Below are 20992 nucleotides of genomic sequence, written 5' to 3'. Positions count from 1 at the left end.
ATTATGGAGGGAAGTGAATTCTAGTAGATCTGTACTATCTTTGGAGCTACGATTAGCATTTCCCAACTAAAAATCTCTACCCCCTAGGGCAATGAGGTTTTAAAAAAAAGCCGGGCCACACATGGTGGCGAACCCCTGTAATGCCAGGAGTTCAGGAGGTTGAGGCAGGAGGATCTCAATTTCAAAGCTAGCTGAGCAAATTAGTGAGGCCCCATAAGGTGCTGTCTCTAAATAAAATATAAAAAGGGTGGAGGATGTGGCTACTGGTTAAGCAACCCTGGGTTCAATCCCCAGGAGTAAAATTGATTAAATTATGTTATGTGTCTGTATAAATATGTCATAATGAATCCACTGTTCCATAATTATTATGCACCAATTCTAAAAAAAAAAAAAAAAAGCAACGTGGAAGGAATAGCCAAAGGAAAGGAGATGTGAGAAGAAAGGGAAACTTGCCTCTGTACTACTCTCACTCCAGTCTCCCTTTCCTAAAATGTGATTTCCCTCTTCTCTGTCTTGGTTTTTCCTCTTGTAACAACCCTATTTTAGATTCCCTATTTCTTCATTCATGAAGTATACTGTCATCTTTCCTAATACTTATCTGTGTCTTACTAGAAGCCAATCTCAGGGCCATGCCCTCACACAGGTTTCTATTCACTCTACCATGAATAATAAAGTTGGTAAAATTTAAAGTGATAAAAATGCCCTTAGGGATTGCATATATAATATGAATTCCTTTCCTACATTATATACTATATGAGAAAGGTTGAGCTTTCTGAAATAATGATAGGGTCCTATAAAAATGCATAGCATTATTATTACTATAATCATCTTTTGCTTCTAAGTATAGGTATATCAGGAATAGAAGTTGTCTGTATTCAGCTAACCAGCCTCCCATAGCTACACATGCCAGGATATTGAATATTCTAGAGACAATTCTGAATATGTATAAAAGTGCAACAAGTGACAAGCCATTTATTAATCTCTTTAAGTTAAAACTGTCCAAATTATTTTCACAGGATCTATTTAATCAAGAAAAATATGAAAATTCATAAATTCTAAATAATATAATACCTAGAATTTTATAGCTTATTCCAATCATAGTTTGAGTTATGAACTTTATCCTTATAGCAGTACAGTTATCATAGACTTAGTGATTAATTTCATCAATCAACATATTTTCATAATGTACGTTGTCTAGATAATGCATAATACTATTCATATAGAAGATATACAAATACACAAATAATATTCCTTAGGTTTTAGAACTTTATAATCTAGTTATGAGAAAAAATATAATTAAATAAACCCAAAGATAGATGCCAAATAAATAAATCAACTAATACATATTATAAAAATTTAGAGAAGGAACAAATCACTTTTGGCAGAAATGATTAGAGAAATTTGAATGAAGCTGATGACATTTAAACTGGATTTTGAAATAGGATTCTATTTGGCATAGGTGAATATAACAACGATTTTAATAATATTAACACAAAAGCAATTGTGATGCTAGTTTTAATTGTTGAAGCAGACTCTATATAACAAGTACTTTACCTTTTTATTTCACTCAGGCTACAAAACAATCCATTGAGCTAGGTACTATTCTTATACCTACTTGAAAGATGAGGAAATTTGGGCTTAGGGAATAAAGCAATTGATTAAGACTACAAAGAAAATAAACGAGAAAAACATAGTTTGGGGTTGTGAGTCGGTGGTAGAGTGCTTGCTGGCACTTGTGAGGCACTGAGTTTAATCCTCAGCACCACATAGAAATAAATATAGGTATTGTGCCCATCTAAAACTAAAAATATACTTTTTTAAAAAAGGCTATTGTATAACACTCAAGCAAATGTGTTAGTTCTGGCTTGCTTTTCCTTGGATTCATCTATTGTTCTTTCCTGTCTTGATTTTGTGTCATATAGTAGACTCATACAGGCATCTTACTTTTCATCAGATCCAGTAGATGAGAGACAATGATTGGATATGGCAGGTTTAAAAGTCAAGAGGTTTTCCCCCATCCTTTCTCTCCTTTGGGTAGCTCCTCAAGCAGCTGCAATGTAAAAACTTCGTGGCTCCAGCGGGACAGAGCTGGTATGCTCCAGCACTCACCAGATAATCTGGTCCTATGCTCCTTTACTGCATTCTCCTTGACTTTGTCTTTCCAGTATGGGAAGAAACAGATTTCTGTTACTGCTAATCATTCAATTTTCTCATTAGTCTTTTTCCTAAATTCTCAGTCGTTACATCATAGATGTTACCAATTTCCTGTATAAAATTTCTTATTCATCCTAAGATGTGAAGTAATTTGTTTTATTTTTTATCTATTAGCAGATAAAAATAAAATGTCAACATGTTTTAAGGAAAAAAGGTCTCATTTTAGGGATATATTAATGTGTCAGTTTATTGGAGGAATGAATATAGGAAGTGGAATTTTGATAAAGAATTTTTAAAAATATTTTATTTAGAGGTAGGGTCTTGCTGAGTTGCTTAGGGCCTCACTAAGTTTCTGAGGCTGACTTTGAACTTGTGATCTTCCTGCCTCAACCTTCTAAGCCACTAGAATTACAGGCGTGCACCAACCAAGTCTCCATAATTTAATGAATGAATTGAAGGTATGTGATTTATTTATTACTTATTTATTTTAGTTGTCAATGGAACTTTTATTTTTATTTATTTATATGCAGTGCTGAGGATTGAACCCAGTGCCTCACACATCCCAGGGAAGCACTCTACCACTGAGCTATAACCCCAGCCCAAAAAAGAATTTGCATGATGTAAGATGATGGGGGAGTTTGAATGTGGGCTTCATGTAACACCATGGTGGAGGACATAGATTCAAAAGTTTAGAAAGATTAATCTACATACACTAGGCAGTTTAGAGTTTATGAAGGAGTGATGTCAAAGAAAAATTACACAAGGTGGACTTTATTCAAGACTGTTGCAACAGGAGGCAAGACAATTGCAAAAAGAAAGAAATTGAACTAAACTCTTCTGAGACAAAAGTTTGGAGGGATTTTCAGTGCCAGAGAAAGCCAATGGGAGAGAACCAGAGAATGTTCAGAGTATTTTCCTCAATGTGATTAAGCCATCTCTCTTTGCTAATTGGCACTTATCTAAGTTGGGTCCTATCTTTGCACAGAAAATGGAAAATTGGCGTACTATTCTTGAAGATTACATCTCAAAGAAATGGCTCTCAGGTCATTGGGAAAGATATTCCGTGGTTATAAGACATAAGAGGCTAGGAGGAGGTTTACATCTCAAAGGGGCAGAAAAGAAATTTACAATTGCAAGTTTTCTTTTTTAGGGAGTGTGTACCAGAGATTGAACTCAGGGGCACTCAACCACTGAGCCACATCCCCAGCCCTTTTTTGTATTTTATTTAGAGACAGAGTCTCACTGAGTTGCTTAGCACCTCACTGTTGCTGAGGCTGGCTTTGAACTCACAATACTCCTGCCTTAGCCTCCCAAGCCACTGGGATTACAGGCATGTGCCACCATACTGGCTACAATTAAAATTTTTCAAAATTAAATACTTTACCTACAGGGAGAAGAGGGATAGAGTAAGAAATAAGCCAATCTAAAGTTTAGTCAAGATGAAGGAAATTAGAATCATCTTAGTGAATAAAATTAAGTAAACCAGTAAGAAATTTATCTAATAAGAGCACCATCTAACAGAGTAGCAGAGAAGCAATACTTGGGAAAATGAATAAAAGGAAATTGTCTATAGGTTAAATATATATTAGGAAGCATGAAAATGATGATTACAAGATAAACTCAACTACTGTTCTTTGATGGATGTAGCTTTAATAAAGATGAAATAAGTGAAATAATACCGATTGGTACAGAGCTAATTGGATGTATTTCCTAATTATAAATACTACCTCAGTTCTTGCCATTAAGGGCTAATTACCAGTCAAAGGCTAATAACTCCAACAATATTTACTAGATGTATTCATGTCTGGAGGATGAAGAAATATTATTTCAATTTTTTGCTACTTCTTTAAGATTTTTAAAAATATACTTGGAGACAAGTAATAAGAGAATAATATATTACTAGAACACTGAAATGAATAACTATTAGATTCTATTTTTCTCTTTCTCAAGTTAAAGGAGAAGAAAATAGGGACAAAATATATAAAAGGTTTAACATTAACTTGCATTGCAGACCACTGGATTCATATATTGTTTAATTCTGAAAGAATTATAAGATATAAGAGCAATTAAATTTTTTTCAACTGTAAGACTTGTGGAAAATACTACTTACTCCATTCTTCAGGTGAAATTCTGTTTAAAAGGTAATATTTCAACCAATTGAAGAGCTGCCTTTGAATGTTAGCCGTCTGAACTTCAATAACTGAACTCTGTTTACTGAAACAAGGTGCTTGGGATAAGTAGGCTTCAGCAAGCAGAGAAATTGGACCTGCACTAACTGATGACAAGTTTGTTTGTTGTAGAAGCTTTGGCCAAGTCCGTTTAGATTCAAGGACCCTTGATTTGCTAATGCATCAAATTACAGGCAGTCTCTTTATACACACTTCATATATACAGAACTACTCAGACTTCCTGTGATGGTGTTTTTTTCAGGATTAGCTATAACTATTATTTTTTTCAAACTAGCTTTAGTTAAGTCCATGCTTCTGTTAGGGAAAATGTGAAATTTTGATGCATTTTTGCAATGATGAAGCTTGGTTGCCCTCTGCAGGCTATCTCAGGCCTGACTAGCACATCTTAATTTGGAAAAAAAAGAAAAATTCTAAGTTTTATGTTAGCAACTCATTTTAAAATTATGGAAATTATGTATATATGTTGTACTCAATTTAAAAGTTTCAAACCGTTTGGGTTCAAAATGTTCAAGATATTTTTAAAATGTTGAATTTAACATTTTGTGGCACACAGAATGTATTCAGTCCCATTCCCCCCTCCTCCCCGACCCCTGCACTATGAAAAGAGAATAGTCATCAAATAGCCATCATTGCTCTTTCTTTATTATTTTTTTAAAAATATTTATTTTCTAGTTATACAATATACACAATAACTAGATACACAATATCTTTTTTTTTTATTTTTATGTGGTGCTGAGGATCGAACCCAGTGCCTCACGCATGCCAAATGAGTGCTCTATTTCTGAGCCACAACCCCAGCCCCATCATTGCTCTTTCATCATGGAAAATCTGTGCTAGTTTTTTGTTTGTTTGTTTTGTTTTTGTTTTTAATTTTCATTAGGAACACACAACAATTAGCTCTATTGAAACTATATGAAATAAAGATACCAAAATCTAGGTACCACCATCTTTGGTTTTAGATTTAAAAAAAAAAATCTCTAAATTTCCAGATTTTTTTTTTTAATTTCTCCCAGAGATTAAAGGCCAGAGCTCACAAATATTCATCAATACGAATCAATGGATACAAACATTTTGTTTGCCAGGTTTTTTATTTTATTTTTTTCAGTTTTTTTAACAGAAGGTCCATTATAACAGATAGTAAAGATTATACAGGCAAAATGTTTGCCAGCTGCCATGACTCAGCTGTAACTATTCCATAAAAAGTAAGCAGCTGTTGTACTGGGTGTGGTGGCACATGCCTGTCATCCCAGTGGCTCAAGAGGCTGAGTTCAAAGCCAGCTTCAGCAAAATCAAGATGCTAAGCAACTCAGTGAGACCCTGTTTCTAAATAAAATACAAAATAGGGCTGGGGATATGGCTCAGTGGTTGAATACCCAAGTTCGATCCCTGGTACCTGCCCCTTCCACCCAAAAAAGTAAGCAGTTGTGTATTACCATCACAATAATAGTTTATTTGATTAAATGCATTTAAGTTTTTAAATAACTGAGCACATGAAGAAGTCCGCCTTAGCCATTACTTAGAGTATATTATACAATAAGAGTTGTATAAAAGTCCTGAAATGGGGTTTTTATGGACTTCCCACTGATATAAGAACAATTAATTTTTTTCCCACAGACATCATCACATTCCATTGTCAAATGTTTTGGTGTGGTGACTAGAACCCTGAAATATTTGATGAGATGGATATATTATGCTCATTGCATGACTTCCCTATAGCTCCTCTCTGTTATTTCTCATTAATGATGTGGTATAACCCCAGAGCCCTATTATAGTGGTAGGGTAGTAACATGTACTGCTTAGTGTACCCAAATTTCTTTCACTTTCCAATTGTTTTGTTGTGTCTTCCTTCACATCTTAATATTTAGTAGTAGCACATTTACTGAATCAAATATTTTTAGACAGTACTGGATACTTTCTGGAAATGGGAATAGGAGGATAGAGGACTAGAAGGAAAAAATATAGGGAAGATGAACAGAATTGTTCAAAAGTTTCTCTGACAAAGAAGTTACAGGCACCAAGCAAAACAATGAGTAAAATTTATATCCATGCATTAATTTACCAATTGAAATAAATAGTTCCATTGAAAAAGAATAAGTTAAAGAAGTATCTAGGAGGTAAATTAGATAGGATTGATAATGGATAGGCCATGAATGATGGGAAAGGATGAATTTAAGGATTATATAACTAGATGAATGGTGCTACCATAAACTAAGACAAACAAAAATGGAGAACAAATTATGGATTGGAGACACCATGAGTATGGTGAGTTCCATGTATGTCTGAAGTAAATAGACTAAGATAGTAAATAGACAATTGGATATATGTAATTCAGATTAGAGGCCTCAAATACATACCTGTCTAACCTTCTTTTGAGTTCTAAAGTGAGAGGACATAGTGCCTAGAATTGAATTTTGAAGAATATCAATACTTAATGTATAATAAGAAGATGTATTTGCAAAGAAGATGGAAAAAAACAGTAGCCACAGAGATAGGAAGAAAACGAAAGGAATAAGAGGTCAAGGAAAATCAAGATTCAAAAGAATAAGCAAATCCTACTGACAAGCAAAATAACTAGAAGAAAAAAAATCTGCCCATCAGATCTATGAAACTGGAATTATTTACATTTTTATTGCAATGATAAAGGTTGGATTCTATTGAGAGTGGGTGAAGAGGTGATGAAGTGAAAATACCAAATACAAACATCTTTAAAGAATTATTTTTATAACTGTGGCTTTGTAGAAAGAAAGGATAGGTGAAGTGTGATAATCTGAGCAGGAACTGGGTAGAGGAGTAGTGAGTTTGGTGTTGCTTTTTTTTGTTTGTTTGCTCTTCTCTTTTTTCACATTATTTTTCCCAATATGACAGAAACTTCTAGAGTGTTTAGATATTAATGGGAAAGATGTAGATGAGAAAAATATATTCAACCATATGAGGATATTCCAGAGTAGAAGTTCCCTTAATCCAAAGCAAGAATGGAAATTACCTTCTGTTCTGTTAAATGACCAAAGGAGATAGAAAAGGTAGCAGATATATTAGATGCATTATGTTCATTAACAGAAAATTGGCTTTCTAATATTTTTCTTTCCTGTGAATTAGAGATTATTGCCAGTATCACAATAAATGGTGGGAATGTTAAGGATAATGTAGAATAAACATTTAGCAAAGAGTGGAAAAATGAGTGGTTTTACAGCACAATTACAGAACAATAATGAAGGATCTTTGTGGTCAGTGATCATGTATGTATAAAGGAAATACTATGAGCTATTATGTATAGTCATGTGTTGCCTAATAATTAGTATATGTTCTAAGAAACATGTCATTGAACTATTTTGTCTTTCAGAAAATTTCATAGAGTACATTTACACACACAAAGATGGTATAGGTCAATCACTTGGTGTGCCTTTTAATGCCATCTAGAGATGTCATAAATATGAGATTTATGAGGCTGCTGGTAGTGTAAAATGGCATACTGTTTTCCAACACTACAATACCACAGGGTTCTTCTTTGCTTCTTCCACCACATATTTGTATTTTCTTTCTCCTAAAGTAAGATTTCTGGTTCAACACTCTCATTATAGTTATTCATTCATTGTATTCTATGTATATGTGAAATAATTTGGAATTGTTTCTTTATGATGACCACAAACAGCAGACCTACTAAGGGTACTTTAAGATTTCTCTGCATTGTGTGAGTACTTGAAATTTATCTCCATCAGTATGTACACTAAGAGTACTGTATTCAAAACACATTTAAATTAATTCTTATTTTCACTTATCAATAATTTGATATACAATTAGCTTTAGTTTTTGGTTTATAATTCTAGCATTTTAATTCCTCTTTGATTTAAATCTTCTTTGAATATTAAGGCAAATAATTCAGGAAAAATAGATTAATTAATGGTTAAAGGGATATAAATACATAAATCAGTCACATATTCATTTATTATCATTATCAGATATATGTTGTACAGATATATGTGCTATAATTTTATGACGGCAATGTAGCAGGTTTGTTTACACCAGCATCACCACAGTCATGTGAATAATGTGATGTGCTATGAAGTCACCATGGCTGTGATGTCAGTACGTAGTAGGAACTTTTCAGCTCCACTATCATCTATGGGACTACCATTTAATATGCAGTCTATCATCAATTGAAACATTATGTTGCACATGACTGTAATTATCTCAGTCCTTAAAAGCTGGAGGTCAAGAAAATAGAATTATTCATTTATCAATAATTTGACATACAATTAACTTTAGTTTTTGTTAACAATTTTAGCATTTTAATTCCTTATTGATTTAAATCTTCTTTGAATATTAAAACAAATACTTCAGTAACAATAGATTAATTAATAATTAAAGGTAGTTTAAGATTTCTCTGCATTGTGTAAGTACTTGAAATTTAGTTACTTTAATTTATTAGTTGTTTGTGTTGTCTAGGTTTGGTTATAAAAAGGACACTACAGCAAGGGAGTTTAGGATACAAACATATTATTTAAATAATGGACATTGCAATCTAAGAAAATAAGGAAAGAAGCAAAGATAGTATTAGAAAGCAATTTTCCCACCACTTCTTTCTCTGACTTTCAGTATAGATTATAGGCTCATGGAAACTGAATTTTCCATCATACTTGACAACTAGCTTCTCATTAGGTTTGAGCAAAGGGAAGCCCTTGTAAAAGATTGAAAGGAGGGAAGAAAGGACTCAGAATGTCCTTGTTTGAGTGGCATCTACAACTGAGACTCTGTGTCTTTCATGAATCTGATTCCTGTTAGAGATCTTCCTCTTTGTTCCTAGTACCTACCAGCAACCTCTACATCCATTTAAGTTCTACTCAGGGGATATGCAATTCTGCTTAGGACAAGGATAGATGGGAAGACTCAAATTAATACAAAAATTTTTAAACCAAATCTCCCAGAAGTTTCCCCTAAACTCTGCATTACCTCCTATCCTCATTTTGACTTCTTAGCTTGGACAACCTTTGAAAGAAGATCCTGAAACTTTATTAAATTCTACCTTCTGAATTTCCTGCAACAGACTTTCTCTTACCTATAGGAACTGTCACTGAGTAGTCCTAGGAAACAGACCCTTAAAATGGTATCCTGGAATAAGGATATTCATTTTTTTGAACCTGAATGTAAGAATGACCTCATTCCGAATGTAACAATTGTGCATTTCTTCCAAATGGTCGCAGTGTGATTTAAATTACCACCAGTATTTATTTAAGATAAGTTGCCAGTGAAAGACAGCACGTTTGTAGGGCAAGTTTTAGAAGCATTTGTTCATTATGATATTAATAACTACAAACACTATGGGTAGCATCAGCTGCTTCGGATTATACATGAGAGCTTATCAAATGAAAATTACAAATGTTTAAACTGAGATCGGTGCCTGCGAAGATACATAGACAGTCTCTATGGGGACATTAAATGTTCCTCATGCTTTATAACTATAGATATGACTGAGGATCCAGCTTCAAATCTAACTGTACGGACTGAAGAATTAAAATATAAGTTCAATGCACATCTGTATTGAGTCTCATATATTAACATTCAAGCATTGTTAAGGAAGACTTGGGTACTGAGGATTTAGGATAAAGAAAGGTAGGAATAAATTATAGTGAAAACTTTTAACCCAAATCTTCCTGAAGTTTCCTTGCTACTGGAAGCAAAATTTCTTCACCATCAAAATAAGGAAAATAAACATTCTTTGCTTAACATCCCCTAAAGCCCTCTTCTGAGGTATAGTCATGTCTGACATACTGATGTTTTTGTGGATAATAGACTTTGCATATGATTATAATGAAGCGGAAAAATTCCTGCCAACTTCTGATATCATAGCCATTGTGACATCAAATCATGACACATAACTGACATGTTTGTTATGATGCTGTCATAGATAAAAGTATTACAAGTTGTATAAAAGTATAGCATATATAATTATGGACAATATATAATACATGGTAATAAGCATCTAAGTTACTGGATTATATATTTACTATACTATTGTCTTTTTAGTGTGATGTTTCTATATTGTAAAAAATATTTAGTGTGAAATAGTACATTATGTTATACAAGCAGCAGCCTCATAACACATTTTTACTTCGTTATGCAAAATAAAGTGATTTACCTATACCATCTAGGTTTGTGTTAGTACGTATTATGTTAACACAATGAAATTTTATAACAGTGCATTTGAGAAATACCCGAGTCATGAAACAACACATAACTGAATTTCCTACTTTTCTCAAAACCCACTCACATCAGCACTTATGACCTCCCAACCTGTAACTATACTCAGATGCCATCAGTCTCCAAGAAGAAAGTACAATCTCTACACTGGCAGGAGTTACTATATACATCAATAGAAATGCACTATCTGGACAATTTGATACTTTGTATCTTTTGAGACCTCTGGAGTTTATGTGACACAAATTTCATGAATGTTAGATTGAGGAAGATGGAATATAAGGTTGAAGTGGGCTGAATTTATTGTGAAGAATTTGCACGAGATTTCTGATTTAAAGTATTAGGTGTAGCAGATGGAATTAGCTCTAATAATTGGCTTGTTTGGTTGAATAAAATATGGATACAACAGTCATCAATACTTAAGGGTGAAATGACAGAACATATCTGACAGAACACAGTGGAAGGAATCCAAGGAATTAAGAAAATGGTAATGTTGGAGTAGATTAATTATATGCAATGCATTCAATTATCCCAGTTATATCCCTTGAGAGGCCTTAGATGATGTTCTTCTTTAAGATATTCCTAAATGAAAAGACTATACACATCCTTGAAAAGTCTCTTCAGTGTCTTGTCTTCTGTGGGTTAAAAGTGACAATACAGGATGCCATCATTGAAATATTTCTCCTACTTTCAATAGGAATTATGAAATTGCAGAATAACAAAAGTTAGGTAGTAACATTTAACATCATAAAAAGTTGAGTGCAATCGTAAAGGTTAGCAGGAGAGAAATAGCAGTGATTTGACCCAAACAGATTTCTAGCAGTAGTTAACCACATTTCCACTAGGAATTCAATTGATAAGCATGCTTGAACTAGAAAAATGAAAATAAAATCTAAGTACAAGGAGCAAAATCCTGCATTGATTTGTCATAACAGGAAATCATGATTTCACCCAGACAGAAACTGAAATTCAGGTGGCTAGAACACCTACAGAAAGTTTCCTGCAATACTGTCAAAGTGTATACTGTGAATTTTTCACCAGGTATTCCCCAAAAAGGCTTAGGACAATTTTCTAGGGGCACTGTTTAGCAAGAAAAAGGAAAACTCACAGAATAACAAGCTGAGTTTACATGCCTGAGTATCCCAAAACATCACTGTGAATTTCACATATTAGTGAAGCTTATAGAGGTCATGTGATGATGAAGTCTTGGCACATGTTAACCACCCTATAGTTTCTATGAGTTTAGTGAGCAACACAGCATTTACTTCCCCATACATGAATGCATAATTAGAATATGTGTACTTGGGAAATGGCAGAATCCTCAAGCATTGTAAGAGCTACTATGATAGGAAAAGCCATATCACTTCATACTCATTAGCATCATTGTTATTTTTTTAACACTATGAAAATAAAAAGTGTTGATGAGGGTTCTGGGGCTGTAGCTCAGTGGCAGAGTATTTGCCTAGCATGTGTGAGGCACTGGGTTTGATCCTCAGCACCACATAAAAATAAACAAATAAAATAAAGCCATGCTGTCCAACTACAACTACAAAAAAAGATATAAAAAAACAGTGTTGATGAGGATATGGAGAAGTTGGAACCTTTATACATTGCTGACAAGAATGTAAAATGGTTCAGCTGCTGTGGAAAACATTCTGGCAGTTCATCAAAAAAAGGAAACAAAAAAAGCAATTGCTTTTCAGGGTATATAACTCAAACATTGAGAGCAGGAACTTAAACAGATATTTGTATACCCACATTCATAGCAGCATTATTCACAGTATCCAAAAGGTGGAAAACTCCAAACATCAATTAACAGATGAACACCTAAACAGAATGTGTTAGATACATACAATAAAAAATACTATTCTGTTTTTTAAAGGAATGAAATTCTGACATGGATGAAATTTGGAGACATTATGCTAAATGAAATAAAACAGAATAGGACAAATATTGTATAACTAGACTTGTATGAGGTACCTAGAATTTTTAAAGACGGAAAGTAATATGGTGGTTGTGAGCAATTGGGGGAGGGGGAGAAAAGTCATATTGTTTAATGAGTATGAGGTTTCAGTTTAAGAAAATGAGAAAGTTCTGGGGATGTATTGTAAGGACCATTTCACGACAATATGAAGGTACTTACTGTCATTGAACTATAGATCTAAAAGTGATTAAATGGCACATCTTATGTAATGTATACTTTACCACATTGAAAAGGTAGTAAGAGACAAATGGAAAGTGCTGTGAACTTCCTACAAAATTAAAAATTTATATGTATACACACACGTACGTACATATGAAACCAGATTATTTCTATCTACACACATATATAATTTAGGTATATATATGTATATACATATACATATGCAGACATAAAAGTACATACACATAAACACACATCTATATACATTGTTGACAAGAGTGTAAAATGGTATTTACTTTCTTAAAAAGCACAGTGTCCTTTTTGGTTATATATATATATATATATATATCTCACATGTCTATCCATGCCACATATAAGAGAGGGTGGACAGAAACCAAAATAACCATGCTGATGGTAATCTCTATTTTCTGTCCCATGAAATAGCTTGCTTGGCTTGTACAAAAAGCAAATGGATTGTGGACAATGACTGGTAATTATCATAAAATAATGAGGTGATAACTCTAATCAAAACTATTAGCCTTGTGGATTTTTTTGTTTTGTTTTGATTTGTTTTTTCAGTGAGCAAATAAATAGCTTGGATTCCTGATCTGGAAAACACATTTTTATCTTCATATCAATTAGGAAGGATGATGAAAGGCAGTTAGTTCACTTTTATCTTACAGAGACAGAAGTACACTTAAACTTTGTCTGGCTTACTCAAGGGCTATGCCAACTTTACCGATCTCTATAACATTATAGTCCATTCGAATATTAATTATCTAGATGTCACAAAAACATATGGTAGTCCATTATATTGATGATATTGTGGTTACTGGACATTATAAGAAGCAATTAGGAACAGAGATATGTCAATGAGATATATACTTGTCAAAGACTGGGAAATAAATTCCAGAAAAATTCAGGGTGTGAAACATAGTATAGTTTCAGTAAAATAAAGCATCCAAAACAAAACCATACTCTAGAAATATCTGTAGATCAATATCAATTTTGGTTTTCAGAGTGAGGCATCACACAGCACACAGCTAGTCTTCCAGAATATTATCTTTACAAATCTCTCTTCCTGAATCCTATTCCTGCTATTTGCTACTCCTTACTGCTCACTCCTTTTTCATCCTATTTGTATGATTCCCCATCTACCTTCTTCCAACTTTTTGCATAGAGAAGAGTCAGGGATATTCTTTGTATCAACCTTCCTCCTATTCATATATACTACCAAAAAGGACACTGTGCTTTTTAAGAAAGTAAATACCTCCATTTCTCAGAAGATTGGAAGGGGAGAGGGTGTGCGTAAATAGCAATATTTCATGATTTAAATCTTCTGTATGTCTCCCAAAAGTATATTACATCTTGACTTAATTCACACATGCAGCAATAGCACAAATCAAAATGTTCAACCATCTACCAGAGTATCAAATTCCAAGAAATGAAAAATAATATACTCATCACCTGTTTTTCAATTTCTAATTAAATCAGCATTTGAGTAACATAAAAGAATAATTAAGGAATTAAATTTCATCAAAAGTTAAAATTTCTGCTTTTTTAATGATACTACTAAATATTAGAAAGGTAAAACAGACTGGAAAAAATATTCATGAAACACATATATTTGGCATAAGGCTCATTTGGGATGTTAAAAAAAAAACAGAACTAAACAATGCAGAAGTATTTGGGAGAAGTCTACTGACATCTGAAATCCACTTTGAAATGAAACATAATTTGGATTGATGAAGGGTAGAGAGAGAGATGGGTAAATATGTAATAAATACAGAAAGATGTTAATAGTAGCAGGTCAGTGACTATAAGTGCTATCAAATTTCTTCAATCTTAGTGCATACCTGAAAACGTTCACGATAACTTGTTGGATAATTTGTTCATCAAATGCAATAATTAATTTTCCATTTTTGATTGATGAAGCTAAATTTGAAGCAGCCCAATTTTATCCTATCTTTTAGTTAGAAAATTCCTTATTTTTCCAGAATATAATGATCACTCTACCCAACATCTGTATACAGAGAAGATGCTATCCAGACGTCCACTTGGTGAAATCTCTATGTCAGTTTGTTTGCACCTCTTCTCATCCTTGAAATAACTCTGGAGAAGAAATTTGTCAATCATGCATATTTGAATCCCATATTACAATGAAATTATCTACCTTCCCACCTCCTTTGGAAGAGCTCCAACTCAAGTTTCAGAAATCATGGAGATAACATTCCTGCAAAGTATATATCATTTTCTCTGTAAGAAACAGCAAGATAAAATTACAATAGAGAGATATATAAGAAGGCAGCCTTGTTTCCAAAGAAAGTTACATTTGCTAAAAAAGTTATATTTTGCAACTCAGATCAATAAAAGTGGGGCTTCAGAAAGACAAACATTCATATCAAATTTCCTCTCTTCAAAATGAAAAAAAAAGTCAGCAAGATTTGATCTGGGAGTAATGTTTTTGTTTATGTTGAAGCTCTGCATTTTCAAGTTGTATTGAATGCCTTAGTACAACCAAATTCTCATAAAAGGAAATAAGAAAAGATGGAAAAGAAAACAAGCAATGTAATGTAGAAACAGGGGAAAATATAATGTGAGAGATGGATTAAATGAACCAGAGGGGAAAAAGATAGATTTCTAAAATGAGACTGGACATGGCCAGAGGCAGATCATTGGCCCCTATATGAGAATAAAAGACAGTTGTTTTGATTCTTCATCCGTAGTTGAGTCTGTTTGACCGAAAAGTAATCTACCATGACCTTTAAAACCTTTCTATTATATGTTAGCGATGTAGTTGTTAACCCATTGCAAGAAGAGTGATATTTCCAACAGAGCTGCAAATCACCAGTTTAGAAAGCCCCATGGAAAAAGAAATGCATTTCCTGTTGTGAGATCATTGTGGTTATATACAGTGCCAGTGCCTGGTGCTTGTACCTAGCTATTTGATGCTGAGGATGCTGACCTTCCTTGCTATTCAGCCCACATTTGTATGGGCAAAAGCTGGTTAAAACAAACCTTCAGGGAAGTCTATCTGGGAAAATGGAATTCATAAAGGGCCAGCATGTACGCTGAGACCTGTGAGTGCACCTGGAAAAACAGAAATTGTGCTAGTTTTCTTTTATGACAGGGAGGGAACTTATCTTACCAAATTTTATGAAAATTCTTAATTTTGCTTTAGGAAAATTATTCCTATCATGTAAAGTTCTTCTGGGAAGTACTTATGTTGTAGGGGAAAAAAGGGAGGGAGAGAGAGAGAGAGAGAAGTACCTGATACCTGACAGAAGCACTTTCCCGTACCCTGAAGCTGCATCATCTGCTCTAGTGCAGACCACTGGAATGAATTAAAGCATTTAGAGATATTTCTTTAACTAATTACTGTGTGTCAAGCATTGTTCGAAGCACTCAAAAAATAAGTGAGCATTTATACAAGTCATGGCCAAGGTCCATGGTCACTCTCAAAGTCATCAACTATGTTAATGGTGACCTTTCAGTGTGCAGTGCACAAATAAATAGGCATAACAGATTTTGGGGTATAAAAAATAGAACAATGAACAATATAGACAAGATTCTTGATTTCATGAAATTTAATATGTTTTGTCCAATTTAGATACAGGGAGAATAAGTGAGTAAAACAAACAAAATGTAAATGCACAGATAAAAGCCATAAATTAATAAAACAGATTATGGATTACAGAGTAGCATGGGTCAGAAAGGAATAGTTATATTATGGAAGATATAATCAAGAAAGACCTGTCCTGGGAATGCATCTGAGCAGAAACTTAATAACTAGAAGCCAGCCATAAAGAAATCTACATGAAGAAAAATCCAGTTAGGGGAAATAACAACTGCATATGCCCTAAAGATGGGAAGGGGGTTGGAATATTTATGCTCCAGCAGTTGACAGAAAATCAATGTTGAGGAGTTGAGTAAATAGGAGACTTGCATAATCAAGAAAGTAGTGGGGAGATGCTAGATAATGTAGAAGTTGCAGTCAACGGTGAGAAATTTGGATTTCATCAAATTACAATAGGAAAGAATAATGGAGTGTTGAGATTGGAGACTTAAGCATGGGAGATATATGATCTCATCTATTTTTTTTCCTCTAAGATTACCTGTGGGAGATTTCCTAAAGGCAAATTAGCAAGGATTAAAGGAAAACAGAGGCTATTTTAATAGTTCAGATAAATTACCACAATAGTTTAGATTACATTGATAAAAGTAGAACTCAACTAACCACCGAGAAACTGATATCCAGAAACTAACCCCAATTCAGATAAGTTATCTGAAACATGCATAATCTTTTTTAAAAAATTTGTTTTAGATATACATAGCAGTAGAATGTATTTTGACATGTTATACATACATCGGGTATAATTTATCCTAAATAGGATCCCATTCTTGTGGTTGTACATGATGTGGAGTTTCGCTGGTGGTGTATTCATATATGGCATAGAAAAGTTATGTCCAATTAATTCTACTGTCTTTTCCATTCCCATCCCCCTCCTTTCCCTTCATTCCCCTTTGTGTAATCCAATGAACTTGTTTGTATAATCTTAAAATGCATCAGATCCCTGAAGTACACAGGAAAATATCAATGGGTTAATAATCCAAGAAGTATTATTTTTTGTTTTGTTTATTTAATTTATAGTGATGTGTGTGTATGTATGTATGTGTGTGTGTGTGCATAATCTTAAACTGTCCAAACTCAAGGAAAGAAATAAAATTTTTGTGTTGGAATATTGCCCCAAGACAGTATTTTAGGGACAGTATGCTCTTTTTAGTCACATTTATTTATTTTTTAAAAAATATTTGGTAGTTGTAAGTGGACAGAATGCCTTTATTTTATTTATTTTTATGTGGTGCTGAGGATTGAACCCATTGCCTCACACATGCTAGGCAAGCGCTCTACCACTGAGCTACAGCCCCAGCCTTAGTCACATTTATTTTTTAAAATAATATGAAGATTATAAACTGAAATAAAAACTATCTCACTTTAAATCTCACCTTGTTCATTTACTCAAATGTTACCCATTTTTGATGAATTCCAGATTCCTTATTCACAAAATACTTGAGTGGATTGAGTTATCTCTAAGACCCCTCCCCAGAACTTCCAAATTCATTCTACGAGGCCAACATCACCCTGATTCCTAAACCAGACAAAGACACTTCAAAGAAAGAAAACTACAGACCAATATCTCTAATGAACCTAGATGCAAAAATCCTCAATAAAATTCTGGCGAATCGGATACAAAAACATATCAAAAAAATTGTGCACCATGATCAAGTAGGATTCATCCCTGGGATGCAAGGATGGTTCAATATATGGAAATCAATAAATGTTATTCACCACATAAATAGACTTAAAAATAAGAAACATATGACCATCTCGATAGATGCAGAAAAAGCATTCGACAAAGTACAGCATCCCTTTATGTTCAAAACTCTAGAAAAACTAGGGATAACAGGAACATACCTCAATATTATAAAAGCAATCTATGCTAAGCCTCAGGCAAGCATCATTCTGAATGGAGAAAAATTGAAGGCATTCCCTCTAAAATCTGGAACAAGACAAGGATGCCCTCTCTCACCACTTCTGTTCAACATAGTTCTCAAAACACTCGCCAGAGCAATTAGACAGACAAAAGAAATTAAAGGCATAAAAATAGGAAAAGAAGAACTTAAATTATCACTATTTGCAGATGACATGATTCTATACCTAGCAGACCCAAAAGGGGTTGACCCTTTGTTGAAAGAAACTATTAGAGCTAATAAATGAATTCAGCAAAGTGGCAGGATATAAAATCAATACGCATAAATCAAAGGCATTCCTGTATATCAGTGACAAATCCTCTGAAATGGAAATGAGGACAACCCACTCCATTCACAATATCCTCAAAAAAAATAAAATACTTGGGAATCAACCTAACAAGAGAGGTGAAAGATTTATACAATGAAAACTACAGAACCCTAAAGAGAGAAATAGAAGAAGATCTTAGAAGATGGAAAAATATACCCTGTTCATGGATAGGCAGAACTAACATCATCAAAATGGTGATATTACCAAAAGTTCTCTATAGGTTTAATGCAATACCAATCAGAATCCCAACGGCATTTCTTGTAGAAATAGATAAAGCAATTATGAAATTCATATGGAAAAACAAAAGACCCAGAATAGCAAAAACAATGCTAAGCAGGAAGTGTGAATCAGGGGGTATAGCGATACCAGACCTCAAACTATACTACAGAGCAATAGTAACAAAAACAGCATGGTACTGGTACCAAAACAGGCGGGTGGACCAATAGTACAGAATAGAGGACACAGAAACCAATCCACAAAACTACAATTATCTTATATTTGATAAAGGGGCTAAAAGCATGAAATGGAGGAAGGATAGCATCTTCAACAAATGGTGCTGGGAAAACTGGAAATCCATATGCAACAAAATGAAACTGAATCCCTTTTTCTCGCCATGCACAAAAGTTAACTCAAAATGGATCAAGGAGCTTGATATCAAATCAGAGACAAGGTGTCTGATACAAGAAAAAGTTGGCTACGATCTACATACTGTGGGGTCGGGCTCCAAATTCCTCAATAGGACACCCATAGCACAGGAGTTAATAACTAGAATCAACAAATGGGACTTACTCAAACTAAAAAGTTTTTCTCAGCAAAAGAAACAATAAGAGAGGTAATTTGTTCCTGGGAACAAATCTTTACTCCTCACACTTCTGATACAGCCCTAATATCCAGAGTATACAAAGAACTCAAAAAAAAATAAACAATAAGAAAACGAATAACCCAATCAACAAATGGGCCAAGGACCTGAACAGACACTTCTCAGAGGAGGACATACAATCAATCAACAAGTACATGAAAAAATGCTCACCATCTCTAGCAGTCAGAGAAATGCAAATCAAAACCACCCTAAGATACCATCTCACTCCAGTAAGACTGGCAGCCATTAGGAAGTCAAACAACAACAAGTGCTGGCAAGGATGTGGGGAAAAGGGTACACTTGTTCATTGTTGGTGGGACTGCAGATTGGTGCAGCCAATTTGGAAAGCAGTATGGAGATTTCTTGGAAAGCTGGGAATGGAACCACCATTTGACCCAGCTATTCCCCTTCTCGGTCTATTCCCTAAAGACCTAAAAAGAGCATGCTACAGGGACACTGCTACATCTATGTTCATAGCAGCACAATTCACAATAGCAAGACTGTGGAATCAACCTAGATGCCATTCAATAGACGAATGGATAAAAAAAAATGTGGCATTTATACACAATGGAGTATTACTCTGCATTAAAAAATGACAAAAATCATAGAATTTGCAGGGAAATGGATGGCATTAGAACAGATTATGCTAAGTGAAGCTAGCCAATCCCTAAAAAACAAATGCCAAATGTTTTCTTTGATATAAGGAGAGTAACTAAGAACAGAGTAGGGATGAAGAGCATGAGAAGAAGATTAATATTAAACAGGGATGAGAGGTGGGAGGGAAAGGGAGAGAGAAGGGAAATTGCATGGAAATGGAAGGAGACCCTAAGGGTTATACAAAATTACATACAAGAGGAAGTGAGGGGAAAGGGGAAAAAAACAAGGGGGAGAAATGAATTACAGTAGATGGGGTAGAGAGAGAAGATGGGAGGGGAGGGTATGGGGGATAGTAGAGGATAGGAAAGGCAGCAGAATACAACAGACACTAGTATAGCAATATGTAAAACAGTGGATGTGTAACTGATGTGATGCTGCAATCTGTATACGGGGTAAAAATGGGAGTTCATAACCCACTTGAATCAAAGTGTGAAATATGATATGTCAAGAACTATGTAATGTTTTGAACAACCAACACTAAAAATTAAAGGAAAAAAAATAAGACCCCTCCCCACATTAGATTTCTATAATTCTACAACATCACATTGATACTCTCAGTACTTTACTAAGTGAACCTTAAGTGTTTAGATAAATACATTTGGACAAGAAGTGGTTCATCTAGTTACTTACTTTAAATCAAATTAAAGAATGCTGTAAGGAAGCCCCCAACCCATCAGGCTAAGAATAAATTCTACATCAGTTTGTCATCATTTGACAATCTCTCTTTCCTCAGATCACATGAGCATTCTGGAAGCTTAAAATAACCTGAAAAATGTGGTAAAAGCTCTGCATTTAGTTCGTTTATTTGGGGGAGCAGCAGGGATTGAAACTAGGGGTGCTCAACCACTGAGCCATATCCCCAGCCCCAGCCCTTTTTTTTTTAAAGAGAGAGAGAGAGAGAGAGTGTGTGTGTGTGTGTGTGTGTGTCAGAGAGAGAG

This window comes from Urocitellus parryii, chromosome X (genome assembly GCF_045843805.1).
Source record: "Urocitellus parryii isolate mUroPar1 chromosome X, mUroPar1.hap1, whole genome shotgun sequence".
Lineage (NCBI taxonomy): Eukaryota > Metazoa > Chordata > Mammalia > Rodentia > Sciuridae > Urocitellus > Urocitellus parryii.
This window is presented reverse-complemented; position numbering follows the sequence as displayed.